The sequence below is a fragment of the Balaenoptera ricei genome, chromosome 2, assembly GCF_028023285.1.
Source record: "Balaenoptera ricei isolate mBalRic1 chromosome 2, mBalRic1.hap2, whole genome shotgun sequence".
NCBI lineage: Eukaryota > Metazoa > Chordata > Mammalia > Artiodactyla > Balaenopteridae > Balaenoptera > Balaenoptera ricei.
In genome coordinates this window covers 41,698,671-41,713,862 of record NC_082640.1, presented here as the reverse complement: position 1 = coordinate 41,713,862, position 15,192 = coordinate 41,698,671, and positions in this window count along the sequence as shown.

Sequence of the window (15,192 nt, the reverse complement as noted above, 5' to 3'; positions counted from 1 at the left end):
GTGAACTGATGGTGTGTGTCCCCACCAAAGGTCAACGGGCATGGCAGCAAACTTGTAACCCTACCCAGGCTGGAGTGACAGAACCTGAGCCCCCGGCTGAGCCAGCACTTTCCCTTTTATATGACATCTGAGCCGCTGGCTCACTGCTAAGTAGTAGTAACCTAAGGAACCGGGAGGATTCACCACCTGGTCTGAGTGTTTACTTTCCTCTGCTGATAGCCTCCCCTGCCTTGGGGTTGGGCACTGGGAGCTGTTCTTTTTCCCCAGTTTAATTAACTATTTTCCTCAGTGATGTACACTGGGGCAATCCCTGCTTTTGGGGGGGAGCATTAAGGGGGAGGGTTAATGGATTTTGTTTTCTCTGCTATGAATATGTTTTGTTACCTACTTGAATATAAGTGTTGATGAAAGCAAGCTAGAGTCATTGCCTTGAAGCAAACCCCCATTCTGCTCATTTAAGTGTTTGCCATTTTAAACCTGGAAAATAATTTTACTTCTTATGTAGGAAGCATTTCTCCTTCTCCTCCTCCTCCTCTTTCTTCTTCCTTGTGATAAAAGGAGGAGATTTTTCTCCAGGATGGAAAGTATTTGCTTCATCTGCACTTAAGGGGTGGTGGCTTTTCTGTTCCGGAGCAGAAGGTCACTGGGAGGGGTGGGGAGGGGAGGGGAGGGGAGGGGAGGGGAGGGGAGGGCAAGACCTAGGAACCCATCACCTGGAGCTGGAAGCAACCCAGACTCAAAGGACTCCATCTCTCAGTGGGGATTTGTGCTCTGATAGGGACAGCTGATCTCTCCCAGGGCAGCGATTCTTATTTTCCTCTGAAAATTCATGCTGCAGAAATTGATAGTTTCTCACAGCTTTCCTGACAGGTACAATTGTCGCCAGAAATGGAATAAAGAGACAATGCAAAATAGCTCCTCTTAGCTGCATTTAATTGGCTCTTAAAGTCATTTTCCTGAGATGGATTAATCACATCACGACACCGTGTGCTAGTGCAGCTCTTCAGCCCTGTTTTTCCCGATCATTTTCCAGGGTGAGGGGGTATTCTGTGCCACTCTTGGTCCTTATATAAAATACTGTTATTAGATTTTCTAGGGGCCAGTTGATGGAACACACCCGTCCAGGTTCTGGCACTCAAAGTCCAGTGGACAGGTGTGGCCTAATCCCAGGGGCAGGCTTTCTTTCCGTTTTGAAGAGCACATCAAATTCTTTCTGCCTGTGGAAAATGACAGACTCCAAAACCACCATTCTGCCAGTCCTGGCAGGGGGTTATAGGTATTATGCAAACTCTTGCCTGGGATCTGCAGAGCTTACCATTAAAATTCTATTTCTTGGGCTTCCCTGGTGGCGCGGTGGTTACGAATCTGCCTGCCAGTGCAGGGGACACGGGTTCGAGCCCTGGTCCGGGAAGATTCCCACATGCCGTGGAACAACTAAGCCCGTGCACCACAACTACTGAGCCTGTGCTCTAGAGCCCACGAGCCACAACTACTGAAACCTGCACGCCTAGAGCCTGTGCACCGCAACAAAGAGTAGCCCCAGCTCTCCACAACTAGAGAAAGCCTGTGCGTAGCAACGAAGACCCAACACAGCCAAAAATAAAATAAATAAAATAAATAAATTAAAAAAATTCTAGCTCTTATTCAAATAGGCATCGGTGTGAATATTGATGCTGCCATTTTCGTGTCAAGAGAGCATCCCAAGTGTAACTGGGCAGCCCCATTCCTCAAAGTTAGTGAGTTTAAAGAAATCCATGGGATGTGGCAGGTCTTTGAATTTTTGTTTTAAAGCTCTGTTACTTGGGGGAGAAGACAGTGGAGGCTCAGCTTCCATGAAGAATTCAAGGCTGAAATCAAATACAAACTTGCACAAGTTAATCTTAAACACTTAATGGTATGCAAATTTGAGCTCCTATTTATGTAAATTGCTGTAATGAGAATTGGTTTCAACCAGCCAGATCAGATGTTGAGGTTTTTCTCTTCTTGCTTCCTTGTGTTTCTCGGTGTGAGTGATGTGCGGGTGTGTGATTTCCCTGGGATTCCTGTGCAGAAGGAGTAAATTGCTGGAGGGGCAGGGCTGAAAGACAGATGGGAGACCGGCTGGGCTGGATGGTCTGTTCACGGCCATGGCTTCCTCTGCAAGACTTCGGTTTAATCCTCAGGCTGCCAGCGTAATGGTGAAGAGTGCGGGGGCTGGAGTCAGGCTTGTGGCTATGTGTCAGGGCTCTAGCTTCTTGCTGGCTGTCTGCTGGAGGCCACCCGTAATTCCTTGTCACACAGGCTTCTCCACCTTGGCCACTTATGTCATCAAGCCAGCAGCAGGGAGAGTCTCTACAGCTAGTCTTCCAGCAAGGTGGAGTCATAATGTAACATGATTGTGGGAGTGCCATCTTACCACCTTTGTCATGTTCTATTGATTAGAAGCAAGTTCTAGGTCCTGCCCACACTCAAGGAAAGGGGTTTGTTACACAAAGGCGTCACCATCAGCTGGTGGGGATCATGGATTGGGATGGGGCACCTTAGCGTCTGTCCATTCATTTCCTTATAAATTCTACTCCCAAGTATTCTAAAAGGGTTAAGCAATGTCAACTGTCACGTCACCTTGGAAGGACATCTGAAGTCATATCAAGATTACTGAGGGTTGGTCCTCCTTACCTTTTGAACATTTCCACCTGTTTAAGATGTTTAATAATTCTCTAAAATGAGCTGATGTCTTCTGTTGCTATAAGCTGATAGAAATAGAAGACTTACATTTCAGATGCTCCTCTGAAGTTACTCATGACGGAATTTAGTTATCTCAGCTGGTCACCATGGTCCTCAGGGCTAACATCAGATCATTATTTATTAGTATGGAAAGGAAATGGGGTAGAGAAAAGTTTCCACTGGATGAGGGATGGGGTAAAAACTAAGAATGGGGACAAGGGACTTTGTCATTTCCAAGGCTTTTGTTCCCTTCTTACAGATAGCTAAGCTGTGAGTAATGGTGTTTCGGCTCTGAACTTTTACAAGTACAGATGGTTCAGTGAAAGCCTTGGATAATGACACAAAAGGGAAATCCAGAGTCTCTGATATGTTCACAAAGTAATGGGTATCACAAGATAATTCTATCAGAAGTTATTAATCAGTTGTTTAACTGATAAAGAGAGCCTTTCATTGTAATGAACTTATTAGACACCAGTCCGTAAAAGTGAGAGAGGGGATTTGGAAAGGTCCCCTGAATCTCAAAAGACTTCCTTCATCTCTTAGATAATGCCCTAGATTTTAATTGTCCCTTAGTAAACTGTAAGTTTTCTTGGTGAAGAATTGCATCACGCCTTACCAGTCATTCACAGCCTAGTGTGAATGAGAGAAGAGGAAATGAGTTTGCCATATCCTTCACTGCATGTGGAGCAGGAGAAAGCTCACATTTCCACAGAGGGAGAAGAAATTTAAACATGAAAGTGAACTTTACCCGTGTCCCTTCCCTGTTTACAAACTTTCATTGGGATCTCATCCCACATTATGGAAAACAGAGCTATCTTATCTGGCCTGGGTTACCTCTACAGTTTCATTGTGAGGGCTCTATCACTTGTACACCAACCCCTTATGATATCGAGTATCCTAAACTCTCTTATACAGGTATGCCTTTCACATACTCATCTACCTAGGGTGCCTCTCTGCTCTCTTCATCCTGGAAGCCCTCTGAGGTCCAGTGCTAGGACCATACTCTTTGGGAATATTTCCCCAACTTCTTCAAGAAGGAGAAGTTACTTTCTTTTTGGGACTCCCATTAGGCAGCTGCATGGTCAAATCACGCTGGAAAAGGTTATATGCAGGTCAGTTCCTCCCACTCTCCTAAGAGCTCTTTGAGGGCAGGGACTTAAGAATCTTTAAGTTAGTTTGTCACCTTAATCTCTTTGATGCCATCCCAGGCCTGATGATAATAACTACTGACATCTATTAAGCATTTATTATATGTCAGACACTGACCTGCAAATTTTAAATGAATGTTTCATTTCATCTTCACAACCTTTTGTGTTACTATCACTGTTTTAATCATGGGAGGTGCAGGAAATGTATGTAACTTGTTAGAAGTCATGTAGCTAGATTTGGCAGAACCTGCGTGTGAATCTAAGTTGTCTGATTCCAGAGATTTTTGCTCTTAGCTATTATGTGATGGTATACTCCTTACTGTAGAACTCTGATGAATACATGTTTGTGGAGTGAATGCCTGAATGAATGTGTCACAAGCTGCAGCATGGCCTCGTCCTCATAGCCCCTTCCCAATGAAGCCATGCCTCTGTCTAGTTTGGCATTTGGTTCCTGTAGTCCTGGCTTGTAGTCTCCCCAGCCTTCAGTGAAGCAGAAAGAAACATCTGGACTCGTGGCTTTGATGGCTGATATCTCCATTTCTCCCCAGCCTCACTCTGGGCAGCCTGACCTTAGGAGCCCTTAGTTCCAGCTTGTTTGTGACCTGATACTTCAGCTTTGGGACCCAGAAGCCATGAGCCTCTGGGTTGGCCCAGATGCAAGTGCCTGATGAACATTCCACACCTGTCAGCACTCCAGGTCTGGCCACTGATAGAACAAGACTGGGCAGAAGGGTGGGGGTTATCTTGGCCCTCCCTGAAGAATTTTGTCAGGTGTCCATGGCAACAAAGCCTCAAGTGGATGCTGAGTAGAGAGTTGGCCCTCCACCTCATAGGACCAAGGATATGGTGACCTTTGAGCTGCCACTTGCTGACAAGGCTGGAATACTGGCATGCAGCTAATCCAATGGTGGGCTTTCCCCTTCACTGGAGGCCACTGGAACCCAATATTTTCTGCCAACTACTATGTGCCTGGCACTGTGTTGGGTGTTATGAACATAGAGGGCTTTCCTGGCCACTGAAAGACTACAAGCCTAATGGCACATCTGTCCACATAAACTAATTACTCTAACATATTTTCATTAGTACTGTATTATATATGCATGTGCTTTGGAGACATAGAAACAGGAGTATTTAATTTTGCCAGCAGAAAGAGTGGTGTTAGGGTAAACTGCCAAAAGAAGAGATGGTGTAGTGTGAAATAAAGTAAGTAAAACTCCTGCACATTAGCTGGCACATAGTAGTATACGCACAGTACTTGACAAACAGTAGGTACTCAAGGATGTCGGATATCATTATCAGCAGCAACAGCAGATGCTATTCTAGCATCCCTAGATCTAGAATAGGTGAGTGGTCATCAGGCACAGAAGTCAGGAAAGGGCTAGCAAAACTTTAAGACCAGAAAATGTTATTCTCAAGGATAAATTTTTAAAAAATATTGAAAAAGCAGTATGTTGTCAAGTTAAAAAACTGGGAAGACACTGAGCCTCAGCTCAGGGGATTTGGTTGTAGTGTCAGTTGGCCATGACTATCTGTGTGCATTGGGCAAATCCTTTTTTCCCATGGATTCCTTTTTATAATTTGTAAATGCAGAAAAATGGACTACATGCTCTCCAAGAGTCCTTCTAATAGCAGAATCTACAATCTCCACAATATCTCAATGACGATGTCTTGCAGTCAGTAAAACATTACTAGACATGTATAGAAACTGAAAAATGTATTCCACAGCCAAGAGAAAGAGCAATCAATAGAAACTAATTCTGAGATATTAGCATGAGTGGACTAGGACTTTAAAGCATCTATTTTAAATATGCTTAAGAAATTAAAGAAAAACATGGTCACAGTGAACAAACAGATGGGTAATAACAGAGAAATGAAAAGTATAAAAAAAGAACCTGATGGATTCTTTACACCGTAAAATTAAACTAGTTGAAATTTTAAAATGATGACAGGTAAGTGAACTTGGAAAATTAATAGAAACCATTTAATCTGAAGGACAGAGACAAAATGGCTTGACAAAAATGAGCAGAGCCTCAGGTGTACCATATCAGGTGATCTAGCATATATTTAATTGGAGTCCAAGAAGGAGAATAGAAAGGAGGAAAGAAATGATGTTTGAAAAAATAATGCTAAACGTGTCCAAAATTTGGTGGAAAACACAAACTTACAAATTCAAGGAACTCAAGAAATCAAGCAGGATATACATAAAGGAAGCCACATTTAGGTATTACATATTAAATCTGCCAAGAGTCAAAGAGAAAGAAGAATTCTTGAAAGCAGTCAAAGAAAAGTGACACATCACATACACGGGACGTTGATACAGATGATGACAAACTTCTCTAACAAGAGTGGAGACAAGAAGACAGCAGAATGATGTGTTCAACGTGCTGAAAGGAAAAAAGAAAAACTGTCAGTCCAGTATCCCAGAATTCTATATTCTTTAAAAATGATAGCAAATAAATGCATTTTCCAATAAACAAAAATGGAGAGTATTTGTTGCCAGTAGATTACAACTTCAAAAATGCTGAAGAAATTTGTAAGGAAAATGGAAGTGGAAGGAAAATGATTCCTGAAAGAAAGTGGAAGGAAAATGATTCCTGAAAGAAAGTCATATCTACAAGAAGGAATAACAAGCACTGGGAATAGTAAGTGTGTGAATAAATATAAAAGACTATATACTTTTTCTTCTCGTAGTTTCTTTAATAGACACATGACTGTCTTAAGCAAAATAAATATTGTGTGGGATTTATAACAAATATAGAGTTACTATTTATGACAACGATATCAAAAGGATAGGCAGTGGAAGGCAAATGGAGCTATTCTGTTACATGGTTATCATATTTTACATGAAGAGGTACTATATAAACTCCAGCCAGACTGTGAAAGGTCAAGGATGCATAAAGTAGTCCTTTGAACAAGCACTAAAATATAACGCATAGAGGTAGAGCTGAAAAGCCAATCAATCACAGAACTAAATGGAATACTAAAAAATGTTTGATTAACCCAAAAGAAGGCAGAAAAGGAGGAGGAGTGGATGAAACAAAAAGAGATGAGACAAAGAGAAAAACAATGGCATAATGATAAAACCAACTATATCAAGAATTACATTAAATGTAAATACAGTAAGTCGTTACATACAAATGAGTTCCATTCTAAGAGTGCATTTGTAAGTCCAATTTGTTCGTAAGTCCAACAAAGTTAGCCTAGGTACCCAACTAGTACAATTGGCTATATAGTACTGTACTGTAATAGGTTTATCATACTTTTCTCACAAATAATACATAAAAAACAAACACAAAGAAATAGTACTGTACAGTGAAGTACACAAAAGCACAACCACTTATAGAAGATGCACGCATGTGGCAATGTACACCAGACAAGTGAACTAACTTATGTGATTAGACATGCGAATGCACGTTTGCATCTTTGAAAGTTCACAACTTGAAGGTTCGTATGTAGGGGACTTACTGTAAGTGGACCACTCCAATTAAAAGGCAGAGATTGTCAGGCTGAATAAAAAAGCAAGACACCAGTATATTTTTTGAATAAGAAATGATGTTAAGTGTAAACAGATAGATTGAAAATAAAGGATGAAAAAAGCTATACCAAGTAAACCATAGCATAAAAAAGCTGGAGTAACTATATTAATATCAGACAAAATAGACTTTAAGAGAAAGAGTATTTCCAAAGATAGAGACATTTCATTAAGATAAAAGGGTCCATTTATCAGAACGACATAGCAATTATAAATGTGTAGTTGCCTATTAACCGAACTTAAAAATCCATGAAGGCAAAATTTACAGAACTAAAGGTAGAGATAGATAAATCTTTAATCATAGGATATAGAAGATCTGAACAATACTGTATCTTGACCTAATTGACATTTATAGTATGCTATATCCAACAACTGCAGAATACACATTCTTTTTATAAACACAAAATTTTCTTCAAGATAGACCAAAAGCTGGGTCAAAAATTAAGTGTTAAAAACTTTGAAAAGACTGAAAATTTACAATCTTTTAGAATACATTTTCTGTCTATACTGGAATTAACCAGAAATTAAATTTATAATAATAGAAACTCTGGTGAAGTCCCAATATTTGTATATTAAACAACACATGTCTAAATAACACATATGCCAAATATTAGAAATATTTTGAATGGAATGATAATGAACAAACACATGGAAATTTGTGGGATGTAGCTAAAGCAGTACATAGAGGGAGATTTATAGATTTATATGCTTATATAAGCAAAGAAGAAAAACTTAAAGTCAGTGATCTAAGTTTCTACCTTAAGAAGCTAGAAAAATACAATCAATGTAAGTAAGTAGAATGAAGGACATTATAAAGAGCAGAAATTAATGAAGTAAAAAAAAATAAACAATAGGGACTATTACAGAGCCAATTATCCTTCTAACATTTTCTAATAGAAATAACTCAATTGAACTAGCATGTATTTGCTACTGGGACCAGTGATCCTTTTTGTGGCAATAACATCACTTTGGGGTTCTGGAATAACTTAAGAAAAGTCTGTCTGAGAAAACTTTGGAAGATTTTTTTTTTTAATTTTATTTATTTATTTATTTATTTATGGCTGTGTTGGGTCTTTGTTTCTGTGCGAGGGCTTTCTCTAGTTGCGGCAAGTGGGGGCCACTCTTCATCGCGGTGCGCAGGCCTCTCACTATCGCGGCCTCTCTTGTTGCGGAGCACAGGCTCCAGACGCGCAGGCTCAGTAGTTGTGGCTCACGGACCCAGTTGCTCCGTGGCATGTGGGATCTTCCCAGACCAGGGCTCGAACCCGTGTTCCCTGCATTGGCAGGCAGATTCTCAACCACTGTGCCACCAGGGAAGCCCCTGGAAGATTTTAAAAATGCTTATCATTCTTTTCTAACGGAAAACACAATCAACATAAAACCAGGCAAAATTATCCTTGAGCCTGTCTAAAAAGATCACATTGTAAAGCAAGGCTTTACCTAGTTCACAAGAAACTCCCTGTGGAAGCAGACCATTACATAGTCACCTTCCTGGGTTAGCTTACCCTAATTGTAATAATAATCCTTATCACTCCACACCAAATGGTAAAGGGGTGGGGACTTGGGTGGTGGGGATGCATGGCTGGGGTGGGGGCAGGAAAAGCAATATTAAGAGAAGGAGGATAAATCAGCTGCCACTGAAACCCCCTTCACTCTTCTAGAAAGGCAGATCCTCTAGTATGGCTTTGGTATCCCACCCCTCCCCATAGTTCCTGAAGGATCTGGATTTTGCTGCACATCAACGAGAAGGAAGGGAAGAACATTCTAAGACAGTGCAGGAGAATTCAGTTATCACCTGGATGCCCCATTTAGTAGATCAGGATTTACAGATAAGGAAAGTTAGTGATGAGTGTCTTTCAGTCTTGGACAGACAGGACTAAGAATTCTGATAATTAAGTTGAGGGAGGGGTGGTCAATGTCCTCCTAGTGCTAAGGGAAGCCATCTTATTGTTATTTTTGAGCTCCAAATATGTGCCAGAAATATTCAGCGAGGATGGTCACTCACCTGTTTTGTCCACTCTGGGCCCCAGAATCCAATAGCCAGATAAGAAGTGGTCCAGACTGAAAATATTTGAATAGTTCTCTGATTGTTTATGGGTTGGTGAAAAATGGCCCAATTCACGGTCAGTTGAGAACAATATACAATCTTTGACAGAGCTGTATAGCACACACTCTATAGAGAATAGAGTAGATTCAATTCTTCCCCATTTCAAAGGGTAGTATCTCCTCACTTGTACACCTGGGAGAACAGTCTTGATTTTGGTGCTGCCTGGAGATGTTCTCTCTGCCTCACTCTATCATGTCCTGTGCTGCTCTTGTCACCAGGTCTGGTGGTGGCTGGGATGGCTCTGCTGCTTCAGATCCCTCACCTCTAATGTCCGAATTAGTCCTTGCTCGAAGGGCAAAATACCCAGTGTTGTTGAAGCCATGTCTCCTGCAGGTTTGGCTTGCCTCGGGCCCCTGTCCATGGTAGGTGGCGCTGCATCTCTCCATCCCTCCAGCCAGAAAGATGCTGACATCTTGTCTGCATCTCCTTTGCTTTGTCTGGTATCTGAGCTCGGGCAGCTGCAGGCTTTTTTGGTGCCTGCTGTTGTGTAGGTGTCTTATAGTGATGGGAGTTCATTTCAGAGACGCTTAGGATTGATGAGAACTCAAAACAGTTTTCTCCGTTGGGTGGAAATATGGGTGTCAAGTCACTTCCTCTGCTCGGTACCCTCTAAATTAGCAGGAGTCCAGTGCATCAGTGCGTAATAATTTCCATCATTCATCACCTTACATTAGTCATGTCCACATATTTTTGCTCATGTAATCCTCCCACCAATTATTTGAGGTAGGTATTATTGAATCTGTAACAAAGGTAATCATAATCATCATAATATCAACCACATCTGCACGTACAGAGGGTTTACTAGATGACAAACACTGTGCTAAGAACACTGTGCTATTCCAGTGAATCCTCCCAGCAACCCTATGAGGTAGGCATTATCATTCCCCCATTTAGCAGACGAGAAACCCGCGGCACGGAGAGTTTAGGTCACTTTCCCATAGTCACATAGCTAACAGGCAAGGGAGCAAAAGTTTGATCCCAGGTGTTCCATGTTTAGCGTGGAGAGAGGCTTGTCAGAGGGCTGGTCCCAGGTTGAGTGATGGAAGGAAGTCTGTTTTCAGGCCTCCGCTTCTGCCTGAGGTACCTGTATTCGTGTGCATCTAGGTCACTATGTCTTTCTAGATCAGCTAAGACTCCTGGGGGCTGCACTCACACCCTCACTGCAGGGTACGCCCTCCTCCTACCTACACTCTCCTCTATGCTCAGGAAAGAATCCACATTTGTCATTTATGAATGTAAATTCACTGAGAACTTCCCTTCCTGGACTTCTGCACCTCCAACCTCTCTTCTCATTGGAGAGCAGGGCCATGGGGGCTGATGGACCCAGGATCAAATCCCTAAACAACACCCTTATGTAATTTAACCTTAGTTTTCTCATCTGGAAATGGGAATAATATCTGACTCAAAGGGCTTGGACAAGGATTCCATTAGCCAATGTACACAGAACACCAGCTCTTGGACCCAGATTTCTTCTCCTCTGCTCCCACCCATCCCCCTTAGGCATTTCATGCATTAGAAGGTGAAGGAAATCTTTTGAGAGGCAGTAGGGACAGGCAATCAACTCTCTGATGTATTGTCAAGGCAGCCTTGTTCTGATTGGCAGAAGGTTGCAGACAATGTGTGTGTCTGCGTGTGCAGGCACCAGTGTGTACACACACGTGTGTGCTGGAGATGGGGCAGGAAAAATCAGGAAAGTGAAAATGAAGAAAACCACAGCATGAAATGGAAAGCTTAAAGATAGTAACATTATATGTAAATCACCATGATAGGTAGACTGGTCACATGTGTGGGCTTGGGTAAATCTTTATACTAATCAGCTTAAAATGTGTCTGAGGAAGGAGGGTGTTAGCTATTATTTGAGGGAGATTTGGTCTCACTATAAGATTAGGGAAAAGATCATCTAAGCTGAATATTAGACAGGAAGCGTGGAGCAATGTGATCCTTCTATAATTTTAGCTATTAACTTTCCTCCCTCTAGATTTTTGCTGTGTCTGGGAGCCATGTGTACTATTCCCTAAATGTTTTTCTTAACGTTGACTCCGTTTTTTTAAAAAAAATTATTTTATTGAAGTACAGTTGATTTACAATGTTGTGTTAATTTCTGCTGTACAGCAGAGTGATTCAGTTATACATATATACATTTTTTTTCTTATTCTTTTCCATTATGGTTTATCACAGCATACTGAATATAGTTCCCTGTGCTATACAGTAGGACCTTGTTGTTTATCCATTCTCTATATACTAGTTTGCATCTGCTAATCCCAAACTCCCAATCTGTCCCTCTCCCAGCCTCTTCCCCTTTGGCAACCACAAGTCTATTCTCTGTCTATGAGTCTGTCTCTGTTTTGTAGATAAGTTCATTTGTGTCATGTTTTAGATTCCACATATAAGTGATATCACAGGATATTTGTCTTTGTCTGGCTTTCTTCACTTTGTATGAGAACCTCTAGGCCCATCCATGTTGCTGCACATGGCATTATTTCATTCTTTTTTATGACTGAGTAGTATTCCATTGTGTATATATATACCACATCTTCTTTATCTGTTCACCTGTTGATGGACATTTAGGTTGTTTCCATGTCTTGGCTATTGTAAATAGTGCTGCTATGAACATAAGGGTGCATGTATGTTTTTGAATTATAGTTTTGAACATTGACTCACTTTTAAACTTTAATCTTTATCATGAGAATGAATACCTGAGAAAACATGGTTTATTGTGCTAATTAGATATTTCTTCCAATACAGTCTGAGATACAACCTATCTGTTGAAATGTAAACTGTTTATCCGAGTTCCAACCAAATCATTGCATGTGCCACCTGGGACAGTGGGCCACATTCTAAAGGGCAGATTCAAAGGGAGAATGAGTTGCAGCTTTGCCATCTCCTGGCTCTATGACCTGGAGCCGGGGAACACCTCTCTTTCTCCTCACCCTATCAAGTCATTGAACAGAGGGCCTGTTAAAGTCACCCAGTCCTGGAATTCCCTCTGGAACCTTCTGACCAAACGGTCTTTCAGTCCCTGCTGGGCAGGGAAATAGCCCCTCGCGTTGGCCTGAACCAGCTCAGGACAGTTCTGCACCTGCCCCAGATCAGGCTCCTCGTAGCTCCTCCCTTTGCTTCTGTTTCTTGCCCTCAGAACCCATCCCTCCTCCACATCCTTTCCAGCCTTGGCGACAGCTGTCATGCATCTAGAGACCAAGCGGTGTTGAGCAGGACTAGGGTCTCCTCTGTTGTGGTTATGACCCTTTTGTTGGTGATGTCCATAATAATAACACATAGCTCTCATTGATGGGCACTTCCTCTGTGCCAGGGGCTGTGCTGAGGTCCTGCACAAGTGGGACCTCAGTGCAGCCTCACTTCCATCCTGGTTACAGATACAACGTTCATCCCCCTCTAAAGATGATGGCATTAGATTGAAAAGACACTTTGGGATATGGGACCATGCTGACACTCATATAGTTCTCCCCTCTGGCTAAACTCCCAAGCCTTTCCATGTTCAACACTGCTTTGCCAAGTATCTTACCTTATTTTTGCACAGTTGGTGTTGAGGATCCAGGGAAAGGAGCGTCCACCTGGCTCTGTTATATTTCATCCTGTAGGATCTGGTCCATCACTCAAGGCTGCTGAAATCTTTTTGGATCCCAACTATGTAATCTGACATATTTCTATGTTTCTCAATTGGATGTCATCAGAAAATCTGATAAGCTTGCAGTTTGTATTTTCATCCAAGTCATTGAGAAAAAATGTTGAATAGGAAGAGCCAGGGGAACTCTCTGAATGCTATTAGGAAACTCCCTCTGAATCAGCACCAATTTATTAATCACCACTCTTTGAGTACTGACATTCTACCAGCTATTTGGTCCTCCTAATTATACAGGCCGGGGCTTATTTCTCCAGCTTATTCACGAGATATTATGAGATTCTTGGGCCTGAGATTATAGGCGAAGAGGGCAGGTGCGCAGTAAAGGATTAACCTCGTGCAAATAAAGTTCTGGCTCTTGCCCAGCTCCTGAGAGGTGATCTTTAAGTCCTTGGAATGTGATGCCTGAGAAGAGTGTCTGTTTGCCTGGGGGACTTGGGCCACGCTAGATAGACTGTGTAAACAATATAATTTAGGTGGGGACCTTGGGCCACATGGTGTCAGCTTGACCTCTGGAGGGGCTGGAGACTAAGGTCAGTCATGTCTACATGACCAACCTCCAATGAAATCCCTAGACAGCCAGGCTCAGGTGAGCTTCCCTGGCTGGCAACACTCTGTGCGTGTTGGAACCCACTGTTGCTGGGAGAAGTAAGCATTGTCCCCACAACGTCTTGGGTGAGCATAACAGGCCACTCATGCCTGGTCTCTCTGGGACCCTGCCCTGTGTGCCTCTTCCCTTTGCTGGTTTTCATCTGTATCCTTCTGCTATAATAGATCATAATTGTAGTATAACAGCTTTGCTGAGTTCTGTGAGTCCTTCTAGTGAATTACTGGACCAGGAGGTGGTGTTGGAGACCTCCTGAAACTGCAACAGGAATCTCTGGACCACATTAAATGTATCTTTCTTTGAAGCCAGAGGACTGAGTTCTATCTGAGTTTCCCTAAATGCCTTCTTCAAAAGGTATGGAGTGAAGAAAGTAAGAAGGTCTTTCTATTCCACACAAAGTAGCATCCTCCCTAACCTTCCCTAGGGCCAGACCTTCCCCTGTTGGCTACCCCATGTGGGTAGTGAGCACTCATTTCAGTCTACTCTGGATACCTGTATTGCCCAGGAGGATTCCAAGCTTGGGTATCAGCTCCTGCCTTTTAGGAAAGTCCCTGCTGAAATTCAAATACTAATGGGGATGTGCACGCTAAGCTACTATCACTCGTTTATACTCCAGCCAGAATAAATCAGCCCACTCATGGAACTGGAGTCTCACTAAGACAGAATCCAGGAGAGGGAGGTTTGGATGGGGGCACTGCTGGGGTTTTCTCAAAGCTTGAGAGTAAAGGAGGTTGTGCTGGAGAGGGGAGCAGGGTTGCTAAGGTCTCTACGGGGCAATGATGTGGTGTAAGTGTTGGCGGAGCAAGAGAGGAATGTGCTAAAGGTATGATGGAGAGCTGAAACAAGCTAGAGGCGAGACCTAATTTCGTTAGAAAATCAGAGGGCAAAACCAACCCTTTACTCCTTGTTTGGCGTCCATGTGTATCCACATGGGCAAGTGGGTGAAGACCCCCCAGAAGATGGAGCTTTGTCAGGGGTGATGGGGAGGTGCCTCCAAGCTGGGCATGTGAGACGGAGGGAGCCACTCCTTGCCTTATTTCTTACTGAACATAGGGTTCATCGTGCTGCAGGGGAAAGGGGTCACTGAGTAGAAGAGAGTGATCCCTTTATGTATAAATGTTTTCACTTTGCCTCTGCCCTACACAATTCCAGCGAGCTGAACCAAGAGACCCTGTTCAAATGGGGCCGATTTTACGTCAATGCTAACGTAAGGGCCTGTGACCACAAAAGTGCCTTTAGTTATGTCCTCAGAGGTTGTTTTTGTGAATTCTCACTACAAAATGGCTTTTTCCTTTTTCTTTTCTTTTCTTTCTTTTTCTTTTTTTAAATTTTTATTGGAGTATAGTTGATTTCCAATGTTGTATTAGTTTCTGGTGTACAGCAAAGTGAATCAGTTATACATATACATATATCCACTGTTTTTTTTTTTAAGATTCTTCTCCCATATAGGCCATT